Here is a 17927-nt window from a genome sequence, read left to right on the forward strand (position 1 = left end):
CTACCCCCCTTTCTCCTCAAACTTCAGCTTTCTCAACTAGCCCCCCCCCCCAACCCCTTCTACCCCATCAACTCTCAACCTCTACTAACCCCTCTACCCCCCCTTTCAATCCTAAACCTACACCCTAACCCTTAAGGCATCCATATGCTTCCCAGCCCAAACAGTTCGGAAGAGTCGTGCATATATTATGACGACATTTTGTGCCATTTTTGTTGGTTTTGGACTTAGGCAAGCCGGTAGCCAAAGTCTACTCTACGCCCATTTGTCGGTGATTGGTCAACAGTAGAGATTCTTCAAGTCTTTGTTGTCATTCGACGACAGACGACTCGTTTGCACCAAACATGTTAGTTAGATGTAAAATTGCGAGACTAAGATCTCCTCGGCAAAAACATCAAAATTAATGACAGATTTCTTGAGTTATCTTAGATTAATTCTGACTGTTTTGAGGAAGTGGCTACGGCGTCTCAAAATTGACAAACAGTACTTACTATTGCCACTTTTTTCTTGTTTTTCAAACGAAGGCGAGCACAATCGTTCGGTTGGCCTGGCCAACTTCGGCTAGCTGCCAGCTAAACTGAAGCATGCTGACGCCTTTAGCCCCCTCAATCCCCTGTTGTATTGGAGGCTGGAGGCCAGTCAGTGGTAGGTCAATAAGAGGCCTATAGATCTGAGAAGGGACAAGCGGTTTGTTTGATGAGGGATCTGACTGGCTTTAGAACTTCCACAGACCAGTGTTACTGCTGGCTGGAGCAATAACTAACACAGACTATGTCAACATTCAATGGTACACTATTACATATATAGCCTGTACTGGCTAAATTGTCCAATATAATTGTCCCAATACAATTTCCATCCTAATCCTTTAGCCACAGTAAGGCAGTGGTGACGTGTTAGTCTTGACGCATAAAAATCCAATGTCCAGGAGTTGATACACACCAGCCCCAATTATATTTGGTGTAAAATCAGAACAATTCTTTACTTAACTTGAAAGTGCCTTACTCTTAGACGGCACCTTCTTGCAGTAGGCAGATCTTGGATATTGGCCTTTCCATAATGTTGGTACTTGTCTTCAGGTGTACTGCACATAGTAACCCTCTGGAGTCAGGCTTGGTCTCAATAATTTTTCCAAGTATCCATGCACTTCGTGGTGCCATGGGGTCCACCAGCAGGACCACATCTCTCCTTCACGGAAGCAACGTTTCACTTTGCCCCACTTTCGCATCAGGACTCCTCTGTCCATCTCTTCCAAAATTAGTCTGCCATGTACTGGACTTGTTTCCAACATCGTCTGATGTACAGATCTGTTTTTTCGACATTAACAGTGAAATGTGATTTGGGGTGAGGGCTTCTAGATCCAGGGGGTCATTGGTTACCATGGTGATTGGGCAGCTGTTTAGAATGGCCTCTACTTCACACAGCACGGTGTGCAATCCCTCCTCATCTTGGGTCTGTTGTTTCAGGACAGAATGGAGCACCTGGCCAATCATCCCATTGAGCCTTTCCCAGACTCCTCCGTGGTGGGACGGCCCAGGGGGATTGAAACTCTATTGTATTTCTTCCTGAGGTAGAGCATCTTGGATCTTGCCTTGGTTTAAAGCAGATAGAGCTTCTCTAAGGTCTCTCTCAGTACCAATGAAGTTAGTTCCATTATCAGATCTTGTTTTTTTTGTTTGTTTTTTACATTTTCTCTTCCCTTTTTGATTTCTATAGGACCAAAGTAATCCACACCTACGTTGGTAAATGGCGGGATGTCTGGCATGATCCTTTCAAGTGGCAGATCTGCCATCTTCTGCTCAGCAATCTTGCCTCGTTGCCTTCTGCACACAACACACTCTGGTCAAAAGTAGTGCAGGGAATAGGTAGGGAATAGGGTGCCATTTGGGACACAACTTAACACTAATATCAGGGTGATGACAGAGAGGTGTGGTGGATGCTCGATCCTCAGTCTAACGTCTCTGGAGTTTGGAAGGAAAGGTGGTGGATGCTCGATCCTCAGTCTAACGTCTCTGGAGTATGGAAGGAAAGGTAGTGGATGCTCGATCCTCAGTCTAACGTCTCTGGAGTATGGAAGGAAAGGTGGTGGATGCTCGATCCTCAGTCTAACGTCTCTGGAGTATGGAAGGAAAGGTGGTGGATGCTCGATCCTCAGTCTAACGTCTCTGGAGTATGGAAGGAAAGGTGGTGGATGCTCGATCCTCAGTCTAACGTCTCTGGAGTATGGAAGGAAAGGTGATGGATGCTCGATCCTCAGTCTAACGTCTCTGGAGTATGGAAGGAAAGGTGGTGGATGCTCGATCCTCAGTCTAACGTCTCTGGAGTATGGAAGGAAAGGTGGTGGATGCTCGATCCTCAGTCTAACGTCTCTGGAGTATGGAAGGAAAGGTGGTGGATGCTCGATCCTCAGTCTAACGTCTCTGGAGTATGGAAGGAAAGGTGGTGGATGCTCGATCCTCAGTCTAACGTCTCTGGAGTATGGAAGGAAAGGTGGTGGATGCTCGATCCTCAGTCTAACGTCTCTGGGAAGGAAAGGTTGTCTGAAATGTTCTTAGTTGTCTACGAAATTCCTCTGTAGAAAAAGAAAATGTACCTGCAAAACCTTTTTATATATTTTTTTAGGTCTCTACAAAATGTCATGAAATGTCGATGATAAATTAAAAACTGTGACAACTTCTGTGACATTTTGAAAAATACAATTATAGGGACCTGCAAGGGAGTGACATTTGTCTGAAACCCACTGTGGCTCACCTATCATAGGAACTAATACAGCCGGCCAGGAAGGGAGGTACAAAACATATCCAAGATGGTGAAACCAATTTATTTATCAGTCCAAAAATATAATAATAATAATTTGGTGGGTGCTTATTTTTGTCCTATTTCACACATATAGGTATAATTAATAAGCATGTGTGAATTGGAAATGTGTTTATTTCATATCCCACTCTCCCCGAGACACCCTCGGAGAGTAGGGTCACGGCCAGGGTCTGCCATTATCAGACCCTGGAACAATTAGGACTAAGTGCTTTCCTCAAGGGCATATCAGCAGATTTCTTCACCTTGTCGACTCAGGGATTCAAACTAGCGACCTTTCGGTTACTGGCCCTAGTGTCTTTGCGAGACTGGTTACATTTTAATAGTCAACTTCTGAAAGACAGTGTTTCATCCTGTTTTATCCAGTGATGCACTGTACTGTTGTGTTAGCACACTCAAATACCATTTAAAAATGTCTAGCTTTACTCACATATGGCAACATTGTTAGTTAGCATCAGTGTTTCTGTAATCACTGCTCATCATGTCAGTTTTCCCACCTTTTCCTTAGCACTATATCCCTGGTTTTACCCTCGCTCGCCCCACACGTCCTCTGTAACATTCTAGAACACCTTTATTACCCATCATTCACCTCTCCCTTCCTGCATCGGAGCTGGAGTGACTGATTGGCTGTATAATGAGACCGCTGTCCCCTGGCCAATGTACTGAGAGGACACACACACACATTGTGTGTAATGAGGCTGCTGTACTCTGGCCATTGTGCTGAGTGGACAAGGATAGTCAGGTGATGCCAGCCTGACCGGTGCTGGCCTAATCGACACCAAACTCAGGTGTGTGTATGAGGCTATGAGCCGATCGAAGGGACTCAGCGACCTCTGGTCCGCCCGGTGCCAGGTCTGTGGTAATTATGCATTAGGCAGCCTGGCGTTGAAACTAACCAGCCGTGGTCCGCATGGTGTCTAGACACACTTTGATCCAACAGCACTGACTCGGCTAGCACCTTAAAGAGGCTGTGTGTGTGTGTGTGTGTGTGTGTGTGTGTGTGTGTGTGTGTGTGTGTGTGTGTGTGTGTGTGTGTGTGTGTGTGTGTGTGTGTGTGTGTGTGTGTGTGTGTGTGTGTGTGTGTGTTTCTGTTAACCATGTGGTGTGAGTGTATCGTACCATCTGGTCCAGCCCTGTGTGTATCAGTGTGTTGAGTCTGAACGATAGATGGGGAAGGACAGCTAGTCAGCGTTAGGACGGGTTAAATCTCCACATCTCCCTCCTCTAGGATCTTAATTACTCACCTCAGCATCTCTTTCTTTAACTCCTGTATCCCTCTTTCATATCCTCTCTGCTTCTGTTACAATGAAGTGAAGAGTGTACTAAAGTGGTTTAAAAATACGTTATTGGGCCATTAAAGGTATTTTTAACATAAAAAACAGGCCCGCCCTTCTCTCTCTCTCTCTCTCTCTCTCTCTCGCTCTCTCTCTGTTGACAGCAGCATGCTGTATTCATGCAGGTCACTTGGTTCTGCCCTGTCCTTTGTGTTAGTTTGCATACAGGCATGCCCACATTTATATTCTCCTGTAGAACACTGCTGTTTGGGAATATGCGCTTCTCCTCTCATCTCCTCTCCTCTCCTCTCCTCTCCTCTCCTCTCCTCTCCTCTCCTCTCCTCTCCTCTCCTCTCCTCTCCTCTCCTCTCCTCTCCTCTCCTCTCCTCTCCTCTCCTCTCCTCTCCTCTCCTCTCCTCTCCTCTCTAATCAGAAGGCCCTAGAGAGATACGGCCGGGAGCTGAGGTGATGAGTGTTTGTGTGTGTTCAATAGTAATCATGTGGGGGTATTGTCAGAGGTATTAGCCACAAAGCGTGCTGGCTGTGCGTCAGGTAGACAATATTATTTTTATGCAGGGCCTGTGATACTGTGTATACTGATACTGATCTCTAGATATTGTGGTGAGATCGTTGATATGTGACATGATAGCAGTACATGACTAGAGTGGCTCACACACACATTAACCTTAACCTTGGTTCTCCTTGAATTAGAGGTGTGTGTGTGTGTTCTGTGAGTCCCCAGGCAGATACCTCAATAATTACTTGGCCACACAGACAGACAGACAGACAGACAGACAGACAGACAGACAGACAGACAGACAGACAGACAGACAGACAGACAGACAGACAGACAGACAGACAGACAGACAGACAGACAGACAGACAGACAGACAGACAGACAGACAGACAGACAGACAGACAGACAGACAGACAGACAGACAGACAGACAGACAGACAGAGTGCTAATAGATTCCCAGCTTTGCGTGTGTACATAATGTAAATATTTACTCTCTCCCCTGTCCCTATGCCGACACTCATTAGTCTCAACTCAGCACTACATTTACATGAATTACATTAAATGTATAATCCTCATTTAGTGCTGCTGATGTTTAATCTCTACTGGATCACCTGAAGAGAAAGGATAAGTGAATGAATAGATAATAATGATAGGATGTCCTGTCCTATAGGTAATGTTTGACTCATTATATAGCTATTCTCACTGAGAGAGAAACACTCTTCACCCCTGATCCACTTCATCTACGAAGACATTACACTACGGCAGATTATAATTGTGTTTAGGGTGATAGTGACAGTCCATGCATGGTTGATGTTGGTTATCTGGAGGTTTGTTTCTGTCTAGGACTGTGTGTGTGCGTGCTTGCTTTTGTGGGGGTGTGTGTCATTGACTGACGTCTGTCTGTCAGTCTGCCTCCTTGTGTCCCTGCACATCATTGGCAGCATCTCTCTCTAGCTAGCTGCGGGGGAGTTTTTATGTGTGTGTGTGTGTGTGTGTGTGTGTGTGTGTGTGTGTGTGTGTGTGTGTGTGTGTGTGTGTGTGTGTGTGTGTGTGTGTGTGTGTGTGTGTGTGTGTGTGTGTGTGTGTGTGTGTGTGTGTGTGTGTGTGTGTGTGTATATTAGCTAAGGAGGGTTAATTGCCTCCTGATTGACTGGTCTGCAGCAGTTGTTAGAATGACTTTGTCTCCCTGTCAAGCGTGTGTGTGCGCCTGTGTTTCTCTCCTCAGGTTCCTGGTATTTACAGAAAGTATTACCTCCCTGTGTGGGGTCGGATTTGAAAAGGTGTGTCTCTCCTCTCTCTGTCCTCTTTCTGTCCCCTCTCTATTCCTCTCACAACTCTCTCTCATCTCTCTCTCTCTTCCCAACGCTGTCTCCAGGGCCATAGCCAGGGTCTGAGTTTTATTGAGGTACTGCATTTATATACAATTGTAACTTTTTTAAATGCTATTTGGAGAACAGCAAAAACAAGCAACAATGAGCCCAGCCATTATCACACTGCTTCCTGTAGCTTCAGTCACCTCAGTTGATCTACAGACACATAGCCTATTTGCTATACAATTAGCCGCTACACATTAACTCACATTAACTCAGCACCGGGATTAAAAACTATAATTTAATACGTACAAAGGGATCTGTTAGCAGAACAAATATTTTATTAACAAAAGGTAAACAAATGTGTATACTTTACAGAAATGTTTTTGTTGCAGTTTTACAGATAATTTCCTGCAATTCTACCTACCCTGTGTTTACAAAACATTAGGAACACCTTCCTAATATTGAGTTGCACCCCCTTTTTCAGGCAGAAAAATGAATGTTGAATGCCGGAAAATATGTATTGTGACGATAAATGAAATTGCAACACCGCGCTATGCTCTGAATCTTGCTTGTAGTAAACTTTACCAAGGTCCAAACCTCTGTGTCCTCAGTGCCTTCAGAAAGAATTCACACCCCTTTTACTTTTTCCAAATTTTGTTGTGTGGACTAAATAGGATTTTATTGTCATTTTTTGTCAATGATCTACACAAAATACTCTGTGTTACAGCTGTCGTTAGAGGAAGGGGACCAAAGCGCAGCATGGTAAGTGTTCATAATTAATTTAATGCTGAGAACACTAGAACAAAGAAACAAAACAAAAGCCAACAGTTCTGTCAGGTCACATATAACAAAACAGAAAACAACTACCCACAAACACAGATGGGAAAAGGCTGCCTAAGTATGATTCCTAATCAAAGACAACGATAGACAGCTGCCTCTGATCAGGAACCATACTCGGCCCAAAACAAAGAAATACAAAACATAGAATGCCCACCCCACACCCTGACCTAATAAAATAGAGAAATAAACCGTCTCTCTCAGGTCAGGGTGTGACACTGTGATTTCAAAAGCGGAAGAAAATATTCTAGCTAGTTGGCTACAGCTTTTATGAAATATAAAACAGTAATATATCTTGATTAGATAAGTATTCAACCCCCTGAGTCAATACATATTAGCATCACCTTTGGCATCGATCACAGCTGTCTGTGAGTCTTTCTGAGTAAGTCTCTAAGAGTTTTGCTCATCTGGATTGTACATTATTTGCACATTATTCTTAAAAAAATTATTCAAGCTCTGTCAAGTTGGTTATTGATCATTGCTAGACAACCATTATCAAGTCTTGCCATAGATTTTCAAATAGTTTTAAGTCAAAACATCAACTAGGCCACTCAGGAACATTCAATGTCGTATTGGTAAGCAACTCTAGTGTATTTTTGGCCTTGTGTTTTAGGTTATTGTCTGACAGGTGAAAGGTCTTGTCTGAAAGGTGAATTTGTCTCCCAGTGTCTGTTGGAAAGCAGACTGAACCAGGTTTTCCTCTTGGAGTTTGCCTGTGCTTAGCTTATTTTCCACTCATATCCTCCAGAGCTACATCGCTATACTGAAACAGAGACAGTCATATCCTCCAGAGCTACATCGCTATACTGAAACAGAGACAGTCATATCCTCCAGAGCTACATCACTATACTGAAACAGAGGCAGTCATATCCTCCAGAGCTACATCACTATACTGAAACAGAGGCAGTCATATCCTCCAGAGCTACATCACTATACTGAAACAGAGGCAGTCATATCCTCCAGAGCAACATCACTATACTGAAACAGAGACAGTCATATCTTCCAGAGCTACATCACTATACTGAAACAGAGACAGTCATATCCTCCAGAGCTACATCACTATACTGAAACAGAGACAGTCATATCCTCCAGAGCTAATCACTATACTGAAACAGAGGCAGTCATATCCTCCAGAGCTACATCACTATACTGAAACAGAGGCAGTCATATCCTCCAGAGCTACATCACTATACTGAAACAGAGGCAGTCATATCCTCCAGAGCTACATCACTATACTGAAACAGAGACAGTCATATCCTCCAGAGCTACATCACTATACTGAAACAGAGACAGTCATATCCTCCAGAGCTACATCACTATACTGAAACAGAGGCAGTCATATCCTCCAGAGCTACATCACTATACTGAAACAGAGGCAGTCATATCCTCCAGAGCTACACCACTATACTGAAACAGAGACAGTCATATCCTCCAGAGCTACATCACTATACTGAAACAGAGACAGTCATATCCTCCAGAGCTACATCACTATACTGAAACAGAGACAGTCATATCCCCCAAAACTACATCACTATACTGAAAGAGACAGTCATATCCTCCAGAGCTACATCACTATACTGAAACAGAGACAGTCCTATCCTCCAGAGCTACATCGCTATACTGAAACAGAGACAGTCATATCCTCCAGAGCTACATCACTATACTGAAAGAGACAGTCATATCCTCCAGAGCTACATCACTATACTGAAACAGAGGCAGTCATATCCTCCAGAGCTACATCACTATACTGAAACAGAGGCAGTCATATCCTCCAGAGCTACATCACTATACTGAAACAGAGGCAGTCATATCCTCCAGAGCTACATCACTATACTGAAACAGAGACAGTCATATCCTCCAGAGCTACATCACTATACTGAAACAGAGGCAGTCATATCCTCCAGAGCTACATCACTATACTGAAACAGAGACAGTCATATCCTCCAGAGCTACATCACTATACTGAAAGAGACAGTCATATCCTCCAGAGCTACATCACTATACTGAAACAGAGGCAGTCATATCCTCCAGAGCTACATCACTATACTGAAACAGAGGCAGTCATTTCCTCTAGAGCTACATCACTATACTGAAACAGAGACAGTCATATCCCCCAAAACTACATCACTATACTGAAACAGAGACAGTCATATCCTCCAGAGCTACATCACTACTGAAGCAGAGGCAGTCATATCCTCCTGAGCTACATCACTACTGAAACAGAGACAGTCATATCCTCCAGAACTACATCACTATACTGAAACAGAGGCAGTCATATCCTCCAGAGCTACATCACTATACTGAAACAGAGGCAGTCATATCCTCCAGAGCTACATCACTACTGAAGCAGAGGCAGTCATATCCTTCTGAGCTACATCACTACTGAAACAGAGACAGTCATATCCTCCAGAGCTACATCACTATACTGAAACAGAGACAGTCATATCCTCCAGAGCTACATCACTACTGAAACAGAGACAGTCATATCCTCCAGAGCTACATCACTACTGAAACAGATGTAGTCATATCCTCCAGATCTGCATCACTACTGAAACAGAAAGAGTCATATCCTCCAGAGCTACATCACTACTGAAACAGATGTAGTCATATCCTCTGATACATATACACTATGTCAATGGTGACACTGTTTCATGTCTCCTACTCCTCCCCATGGCTGTGTCTGGTGGGTGTATGGTTGCAAATTCAGTTAACATTCCCAAAATTCCCAGGTATGAAATCAGGCTGGAGTTTCCTGCTTATTCCTCTCATTATTTCAGTAATATTCCGACCAGAATTTCTGGAAAACCTTGGAGAATTAGTAAAGTTACTAGAATGTGGCAGCTATATGTAGGTGTCAGAATGTTGCTGTTTGTCTAACATAATAACCAAAGGGCTGTGCTGCTGGTTCCTTCTATAACTATGATGCTATTTCCAGTCTCCTCGTCCGATAGGTTGTATTTGGGGGTTGTCGGGGTACTGTTGGGTATCTAACCTGTTATTAGGTGGAATTAGATGGAACTCAAAGCTCCTAGAGAGAGCCCCCCCCACCCCCCGACACACACACACACACAAACACTGTCAGACACAAGGTACAATAGGTAGGGGATAATCTACTCTGTCTGATTGGAGGAATGGAGGATGTCTATCTGAATGGAAAGATGGTTGTCTGACTGATTGGAGGTATGGTTGTCTGCCTAAATGAAGGGAGGTATGGTTGTCTGACTGAATGGAGGGAGGTGTGGTTGTCTGACTGAATGGAGGGAGGTATGGTTGTCTGAATGAATGGGGGGAGGAATGGTTGTCTGACTGAATGGAGGGAGGTATGGTTGTCTGACTGAATGGAGGGAGGTATGGTTGTCTGAATGAATGGGGGGAGGAATGGTTGTCTGAATGAATGGAGGGAGGTATGGTTGTCTGAATGAATGGGGGGAGGAATTGTTGTCTGACTGAACGGAGGGAGGTATGGTTGTCTGACTGAACGGAGGGAGGTATGGTTGTCTGACTGAATGGAAGGAGGTATGGTTGTCTGAATGAATGGAGGGAGGTATGGTTGTCTGACTGAATGGAGGGAGGTATGGTTGTCTGACTGAATGGAGGGAGGTATGGTTGAATGACTGAAAGGGGGAGGTATTGTTGTCTGACTGAACGGATGGAGGTATGGTTGTCTGACTGAAAGGAGGGAAGTATGGTTTTCTGACTGAATGGAGGGTGGTATGGTTGTCTGACTGAATGGAGGGAGGTATGGTTGTCTGACTGAATGGAGGGAGGGAGGGAGGTATGGTTGTCTGACTGAATGGAGGGAGGTATGGTTGTCTGACAGAATGGGGGGAGGTATGGTTGTCTGACTGAATGGAGAGAGGTATGGTTGTCTGACTGAATGGGGGGAGGTATTATTGTCTGACTGAATGGGGGGAGGTATTATTGTCTGACTGAATGGGGGGAGGTATTATTGTCTGACTGAACGGAGGGAAGTATGGTTGTCTGACTGAACGGAGGGAGGTATGATTGTCTGACTGAATGGAGGGAGGTATGGTTGTCTGACAGAATGGAGGGAGGTATGGTTGTCTGACTGAATGGAGGGAGGTATGGTTGTCTGAATGAATGGAGGGATGTATGGATGTCTGACTGAATGGGGGGAGGTATTGTTGTCTGACTGAACGGTGGGAGGTATGGTTGTCTGACTGGAGGGAGGAATGGTTGTCTGACTGAATGGAGTGAGGTATGGTTGTCTGACAGAATGGAGGGAGGTATGGTTGTCTGACTGAATGGAGAGAGGTATGGTTGTCTGACTGATTGGAGGGAGGTATGGTTGTCTGACAGAATGGAGGGAAGTATGGTTGTCTGACTGAATGGAGAGAGGTATGGTTGTCTGAGTGAATGGAGGGAGGTATGGATGTCTGACTGAATGGGGGGAGGTATTGTTGTATGACTGAACGGTGGGAGGTATGGTTGTCTGACTGAACGGAGGGAGTTATGGTTGTCTGACTGATTGGAGGGAGGTATGGTTGTCTGACTGAATGGAGGGTGGTATGGTTGTCTGACTGAATGGAGGGAGGTATGGTTGTCTGACTGAATGGAGAGAGGTATGGTTGTCTGAATAAATGGAGTGATGTATGGATGTCTGACTGAATGCGGGGAGGTATTGTTGTCTGACTGAACGGTGGGAGGTATGGTTGTCTGACTGAATGGAGTGAGGTATGGTTGTCTGACTGAATGGAGGGAGGGAGGTATGGTTGTCTGACTGAATGGAGGGAGGGAGGTATGGTTGTCTGACTGAATGGGGGGAGGTATGGTTCAATGACTGAATGGAGGGAGGTATGGTTGTCTGACTGAATGCAGCGAGGTATGGCTGTCTGACTGAATGGAGGGAGGAATTGTTGTCTGACTGAACGGAGGGAGGTATGTTTGTCTGACTAATGAAGGGAGGAATGGTTGTCTGACTGAATGGAGGGAGATATTGTTGTCTGACTGAACGGAGGGAGGTATGGTTGTCTTTGAATGGAGGGAGGTATGGTTGTCTGACTGAATGGAGGGAGGTATGGTTGTCTGACTGATTGGAGGGAGGTATGGTTGTCTGACTGAATGGGGGATGTTTGGCTGTCTGACTGAATGGGGAGAGATGGTTGTATGGCTGAATGGAGGGGGTATGGTTGTCTGACTGGATGGAGGGATGTATGGTTGTCTGACTGAATGGAAGGAGGAATTGTTGTGTGACTGAACGGAGGGAAGTATTGTTGTCTGACTGAACGGAGGGAGGTATGGTTGTCTGACTGAACGGAGCGAGGTATGTTTGTCTGTCTGAACTGAGGGAGGTATGGTTGTCTGACTGAATGGAGGGAGGTATGGTTGTCTGACAGAATGGGGGGAGGTATGGTTGTCTGACGGAATCGAGAGAGGTATGGTTGTCTGACTGAATGGGGGAGGTATTATTGTCTGACTGAATGGAGGGAGGTGTTATTGTCTGGCTGAATGGAGGGAGGTATGGTTGTCTGACTGAATGGAGGGAGGTATTGTTGTCTGACTGAATGGAGTGAGGTATGGTTGTCTGACTGAATGGGGAGAGGTATTGTTGTCTGACTGAATGGGGGAGGGATGGTTGTATGGCTGAATGGAGGGAGGTATGGTTGTCTGACTGAATGCAGGGAGTTATGGTTGTCTGACTGAATGGGGGTGGTATGGTTGTCTTACTGAATGGAGGGAGGTATGGTTGCCCGTGAATGGAGGGAGGTATGGTTGTCTGACTGAATGGAGGTAGGTATGGTTGTCTGACTGAATGGAGGGAGGTATGGTTGTCTGACTGAATGGGGGGAGGTATGGTTGTCTGACTGAATGGAGGGAGGTATGGTTGTCTGACTGAATGGAGGGAGGTATGGTTGTCTGACTGAATGGAGGGAGTTATAGTTGTCTGACTTAATAGGGGGAGTTATAGTTGTCTGACTTAATAGGGGGAGGTATGGTTGTCTGACTGAATGGCGGGAGGTATGGTTGTCTGACTGAATGGAGGGAGGTATGGTTGTCTGACTGAATGGAAGGAGGTATGGTTGTCTGACTAAATCGAGGGAGGTATGGATGTTCTTGAATGGAGGGATGTATGGTTGTCTGAATGAATGGATGGTGGTATGGTTGTCTGACTGAGTGGAGGGAGGTATGGTTGTCTGAATGAATGGGGGGTGGTATGGTTGTCTGACTGAGTGGAGGGAGGTATGGTTGTCTTACTGAATGGAGGGAGGTATGGTTGTCTTACTGAATGGAGGGAGGTATGGTTGTCTTACTGAATGGAGGGAGGTATGGTTGTCTTACTGAATGGGGGTGGTATGGTTGTCTTACTGAATGGAGGGAGGTATGGTTGTCTTACTGAATAGAGGGAGGCATGGTTGTCTGACTAAATCGAGGGAGGTATGGTTGTTCTTGAATGGAGGGATGTATGGTTGTCTGAATGAATGGATGGTGGTATGGTTGTCTGACTGAGTGGAGGGAGGTATGGTTGTCTGAATGAATGGGGGGTGGTATGGTTGTCTGACTGAGTGGAGGGAGGGAGGTATGGTTGTATGAATGAATGGGGGGTGGTATGGTTGTCTGACTGAATGGAGGGAGGTATGGTTGTCTTACTGAATGGAGGGAGGTATGGTTGTCTTACTGAATGGAGGGAGGTATGGTTGTCTTACTGAATGGGGGGTGGTATGGTTGTCTTACTGAATGGAGGGAGGTATGGTTGTCTTACTGAATAGAGGGAGGTATGGTTGTCTTACTGAATGGAGGGAGGTATGGTTGTCTGACTGAATGGAGCGAGGTATGGCTGTCTGACTGAATGGAGGGAGGAATTGTTGTCTGACTGAACGGAGGGAGGTATGTTTGTCTGACTAATGAAGGGAGGAATGGTTGTCTGACTGAATGGAGGGAGATATTGTTGTCTGACTGAACGGAGGGAGGTATGGTTGTCTTTGAATGGAGGGAGGTATGGTTGTCTGACTGAATGGAGGGAGGTATGGTTGTCTGACTGATTGGAGGGAGGTATGGTTGTCTGACTGAATGGGGGATGTTTGGCTGTCTGACTGAATGGAAGGAGGAATTGTTGTGTGACTGAACGGAGGGAAGTATTGTTGTCTGACTGAACGGAGGGAGGTATGGTTGTCTGACTGAACGGAGCGAGGTATGTTTGTCTGTCTGAACTGAGGGAGGTATGGTTGTCAGACTGATTGGAGGGAGGTATGGTTGTCTGACTGAATGGAGGGAGGTATGGTTGTCTGACTGAATGGGGGGAGGTATGGTTGTCTGACTGAATCGAGAGAGGTATGGTTGTCTGACTGAATGGGGGAGGTATTATTGTCTGACTGAATGGAGGGAGGTGTTATTGTCTGGCTGAATGGAGGGAGGTATGGTTGTCTGACTGAATGGAGGGAGGTATTGTTGTCTGACTGAATGGAGTGAGGTATGGTTGTCTGACTGAATGGGGAGAGGTATGGTTGTCTGACTGAATGGAGGGAGGTATGGTTGTCTGACTGAAATGGGGAGGTATTGTTGTCTGACTGAATGGGGGAGGGATGGTTGTATGGCTGAATGGAGGGAGGTATGGTTGTCTGACTGAATGCAGGGAGTTATGGTTGTCTGACTGAATGGGGGGGTGGTATGGTTGTCTTACTGAATGGAGGGAGGTATGGCTGCCCGTGAATGGAGGGAGGTATGGTTGTCTGACTGAATGGAGGTAGGTATGGTTGTCTGACTGAATGGAGGGAGGTATGGTTGTCTGACTGAATGGGTGATGTTTGGCTGTCTGACTGAATGGGGAGGAATGGTTGTCTGACTGAATGGAGGGAGATATTGTTGTCTGACTGAACGGAGGGAGGTATGGTTGTCTTTGAATGGAGGGAGGTATGGTTGTCTGACTGAATGGAGGGAGGTATGGTTGTCTGACTGATTGGAGGGAGGTATGGTTGTGTGACTGAATGGGGGATGTTTGGCTGTCTGACTGAATGGGGAGGGATGGTTGTATGGCTGAATGGAGGGAGGTATGGTTGTCTGACTGAATGGAGGGAGGTATGGTTGCCCGTGAATGGAGGGAGGTATGGTTGTCTGACTGAATGGAGGTAGGTATGGTTGTCTGACTGAATGGAGGGAGGTATGGTTGTCTGACTGAATGGGTGGAGGTATGGTTGTCTGACTGAATGGAGGGAGGTATGGTTGTCTGACTGAATGGAGGGAGTTATAGTTGTCTGACTTAATAGGGGGAGTTATAGTTGTCTGACTTAATAGGGGGAGGTATGGTTGTCTGACTGAATGGCGGGAGGTATGGTTGTCTGACTGAATGGAGGGAGGTATGGTTGTCTGACTGAATGGAAGGAGGTATGGTTGTCTGACTAAATCGAGGGAGGTATGGTTGTTCTTGAATGGAGGGATGTATGGTTGTCTGAATGAATGGATGGTGGTATGGTTGTCTGACTGAGTGGAGGGAGGTATGGTTGTCTGAATGAATGGGGGGTGGTATGGTTGTCTGACTGAGTGGAGGGAGGTATGGTTGTCTTACTGAATGGAGGGAGGTATGGTTGTCTTACTGAATGGAGGGAGGTATGGTTGTCTTACTGAATGGGGGGTGGTATGGTTGTCTTACTGAATGGAGGGAGGTATGGTTGTCTTACTGAATAGAGGGAGGTATGGTTGTCTTACTGAATAGAGGGAGTTATGGTTGTCTTACTGAATGGAGGGAGGTATGGTTGTCTGACTGAATGGAGCGAGGTATGGCTGTCTGACTGAATGGAGGGAGGAATTGTTGTCTGACTGAATGGAGGGAGGTATGGTTGTCTGACTGAATGGAGGGAGGTATGGTTGTCTGACTAAATCGAGGGAGGTATGGTTGTTCTTGAATGGAGGAATGTATGGTTGTCTGAATGAATGGATGGTGGTATGGTTGTCTGACTGAGTGGAGGGAGGTATGGTTGTCTGAATGAATGGGGGGTGGTATGGTTGTCTGACTGAGTGGAGGGAGGTATGGTTGTCTGAATGAATGGGGGGTGGTATGGTTGTCTGACTGAGTGGAGGGAGGTATGGTTGTCTGAATGAATGGAGGGAGGTATGGTTGTCTGACTGAGTGGAGGGAGGTATGGTTGTCTGAATGAATGGGGGGTGGTATGGTTGTCTGACTGAGTGGAGGGAGGTATGGTTGTCTGAATGAATGGGGGGTGGTATGGTTGTCTGACTGAATGGAGGGAGGTATGGTTCTCTTACTGAATGGAGGGAGGTATTGTTGTCTTACTGAATGGAGGGAGGTATGGTTGTCTTACTGAATGGAGGGAGGTATGGTTGTCTTACTGAATGGAGGTAGGTATGGTTGTCTTACTGAATGGAGGGAGGAATGGTTGTCTTACTGAATGGGGGGTGGTATGGTTGTCTTACTGAATGGAGGGAGGTATGGTTGTCTTACTGAATGGGGGGTGGTATGGTTGTCTTACTGAATGGAGGGAGGTATGGTTGTCTTACTGAATGGAGGGAGGTATGGTTGTCTTACTGAATGGAGGGAGGTATGGTTGTCTTACTGAATAGAGGGATGTATGGTTGTCTTACTGAATGGAGGGAGGTATGGTTGTCTGACTGAATGGAGCGAGGTATGGCTGTCTGACTGAATGGAGGGAGGAATTGTTGTCTGACTGAACGGAGGGAGGTATGTTTGTCTGACTAATGAAGGGAGGAATGGTTGTCTGACTGAATGGAGGGAGATATTGTTGTCTGACTGAATGGAGGGAGGTATGGTTGTCTGACTGATTGGGGAGGGATGGTTGTATGGCTGAATGGAGGGAGGTATGGTTGTCTGACTGAATGGAGGGAGGTATGGTTATCTTTGAATGGAGGGAGGTATGGTTGTCTGACTGAATGGAGGGAGGTATGGTTGTCTGACTGATTGGAGGGAGGTATGGTTGTCTGACTGAATGGGGGATGTTTGGCTGTCTGACTGAATGGGGAGGGATGGTTGTATGGCTGAATGGAGGGAGGTATGGTTGTCTGACTGAATGCAGGGAGTTATGGTTGTCTGACTGAATGGGGGGAGGTATGGTTGTCTGACTGAATGGAGGGATGTATGGTTGTCTGACTGAATGGAGGGAGGTATGGTTGTCTGACTGAATGCAGGGAGTTATAGTTGTCTGACTTAATAGGGGGAGTTATAGTTGTCTGACTTAATAGGGGGAGGTATGGTTGTCTGACTGAATGGAGGGAGGTATGGATGTCTGACTGAATGGGGGGAGGTATGGTTGTCTGACTGAATGGAGGGAGGTATGGTTGTCTGACTGAATGGAGGGAGGTATGGTTGTCTGACTAAATCGAGGGAGGTATGGTTGTTCTTGAATGGAGGGATGTATGGTTGTCTGAAAGAATGGATGGTGGTATGGTTGTCTGACTGAGTGGAGGGAGGTATGGTTGTCTGAATGAATGGAGCGAGGTATGGCTGTCTGACTGAATGGAGGGAGGAATTGTTGTCTGACTGAACGGAGGGAGGTATGTTTGTCTGACTAATGAAGGGAGGAATGGTTGTCTGACTGAATGGAGGGAGATATTGTTGTCTGACTGAATGGAGGGAGGTATGGTTGTCTGACTGAATGGAGCGAGGTATGGCTGTCTGACTGAATGGAGGGAGGAATTGTTGTCTGACTGAACGGAGGGAGGTATGTTTGTCTGACTAATGAAGGGAGGAATGGTTGTCTGACTGAATGGAGGGAGATATTGTTGTCTGACAGGAATGGAGGGAGGTATGGTTGTCTGACTGATTGGGGAGGGATGGTTGTATGGCTGAATGGAGGGAGGTATGGTTGTCTGACTGAATGGAGGGAGGTATGGTTGTCTTTGAATGGAGGGAGGTATGGTTGTCTGACTGAATGGAGGGAGGTATGGTTGTCTGACTGATTGGAGGGAGGTATGGTTGTCTGACTGAATGGGGGATGTTTGGCTGTCTGACTGAATGGGGAGGGATGGTTGTATGGCTGAATGGAGGGAGGTATGGTTGTCTGACTGAATGCAGGGAGTTATGGTTGTCTGACTGAATGGGGGGAGGTATGGTTGTCTGACTGAATGGAGGGAGGTATGGTTGTCTGACTGAATGGAGGGAGGTATGGTTGTCTGACTGAATGCAGGGAGTTATAGTTGTCTGACTTAATAGGGGGAGTTATAGTTGTCTGACTTAATAGGGGGAGGTAT

The 17927-nt window shown here is 46.0% G+C and overlaps 1 protein-coding gene across 4 annotated transcripts in view; it reads right to left on the minus strand.

Moving 5' to 3' along the window:
- Nucleotides 1-17927, minus strand: part of LOC106587727 (semaphorin-6D) — a 259286-nt gene that overhangs the window by 102782 nt on the left and 138577 nt on the right. The window lies entirely within an intron of this gene.

The sequence above is a fragment of the Salmo salar genome, chromosome 26 (genome assembly GCF_965601325.2).
Source record: "Salmo salar chromosome 26, fSalSal1, whole genome shotgun sequence".
In the NCBI taxonomy this organism is placed as follows: Eukaryota; Metazoa; Chordata; class Actinopteri; order Salmoniformes; family Salmonidae; genus Salmo; species Salmo salar.